We start from the raw sequence: 1587 nt of genomic DNA, 5'->3' as shown, positions 1-1587 counted from the left end.
AGATAGATAGATAGATGCCAAGCTATACCTGCATTTGCCTCTTCATAGCTTGGAGGCATGTTTCCTTCAACAGTTTGGACTGTCGGAGCAACCTGTTAATGAACATATCGAGAGAATATTAAGAGCATGTAATATAGAAGCCGTTAATGTAGCCAAATAATGACATGAAATAATCATTTAATTCACTTTGAAAATGGCTATAAAATACACTGAGCAAACTCTCATCTTTGGTAAACGTATAAAACTTCAAGCTGTATGTCAATTGTGGTCCATTTTTTGCAAGAACGAAATCTGGGATCAAATGTTTGTATCCCCGCAGTGTTGTTCATAAGCACATATAACAGATATAGAATAAATAAATCAGATATAGAACATATGACATCTTATGAAAAAGATCATTTCGATTGTATGCATGATTGCAAGATTGAATGTTTCAGTTAGAGTAGGAATAAAACTGGTAATAATAAGGAAGCTTGATTTATAAATAGTCTGAATAATCTGCTTGTAGCAATGTGCTGGTGAAGAAGCAGTAACTTGTGAGGCTTCTGGATTGGTCTTCTGTGAGCTTGACATCTTTTGTTCAGTTTTAATGCCACTAAATTGAAAACTATTATAATGTCTTGCATTAATTCACTTCTGCTACTGTGCTTACAGGGTTTGAAGAAAGTCTGCTGATTCTATTCTAATTCTATTCATCAATAAAATGAAATCTTACCTTTTTCTGTGTCATTGTATTTCGCTGTTTATTTCGTTTTTATTGCTGGCAGATGATCTGATGTCACAGCAGACGGAGCAGCTGTAGTCCTCTGAGCTGGATGTGGGTCAGTCTGTGCTTCATGTGGAGATTTACTCCAGTCTTTAATAGAGTCTGATCCCATCAGTCCCTCCTCCACACAGGGCTTTCACAGTTCATTCTAGCAAAGTCTCAGCGCTGGACGGCTTTATGGGATTGAGCGGGAAAATACCGCCTTCAACACAGAGGCTGGGCTTTCGTTTGACCTGTGACGCAACCTTTTCATTAGAAAACAGCTGTGCTATATTAAGAGTTACGTAGAATAAAGAAGCACATTATATACTGAGGATAAACCCGGCCTGAAGGATAAAGGTGATGCTGCATAAGTACATATGAAGATGACATTACTTGAGAGGAAAGTGTGTGAGGTTGGTAATGAATGCATAGACATATCTTAAGTACAGTACATCATTAATCCTCCAAGAGTTTTATATAAAGTACAGTACAATAAACCACCAGCACACAAACACTGATGGAGCTCTAGCACTGTGTTCCATGGGGGATTTCAAAAATGTGCTTTTCATTTATTTATTAGTAAATATTTTCATGACAACAATAATGATTGTGACAACTTCACATCTTTTTAATAAAATATTAATAGTCTAAAAAAATGGAGAGAAGACATACATTTTTTATACAGTGGTGGCCAAACTGATTAGAACACTAGTATTTTCACCCGTTAAAAAATATTTTTTTAAGTAACTGTGGCAACGTCTCCAAGAGCTTCAAGAAAGCTCCCTGAGAAACAAGTGCAAGTGCACCGAGGGCAAAAGCTGCTTTAAACACAAAGGATG

Source organism: Sinocyclocheilus grahami, unplaced genomic scaffold, assembly GCF_001515645.1.
Source record: "Sinocyclocheilus grahami isolate Dianchi unplaced genomic scaffold, SAMN03320097.WGS_v1.1 scaffold4270.1, whole genome shotgun sequence".
Lineage (NCBI taxonomy): Eukaryota > Metazoa > Chordata > Actinopteri > Cypriniformes > Cyprinidae > Sinocyclocheilus > Sinocyclocheilus grahami.
This window is presented reverse-complemented; position numbering follows the sequence as displayed.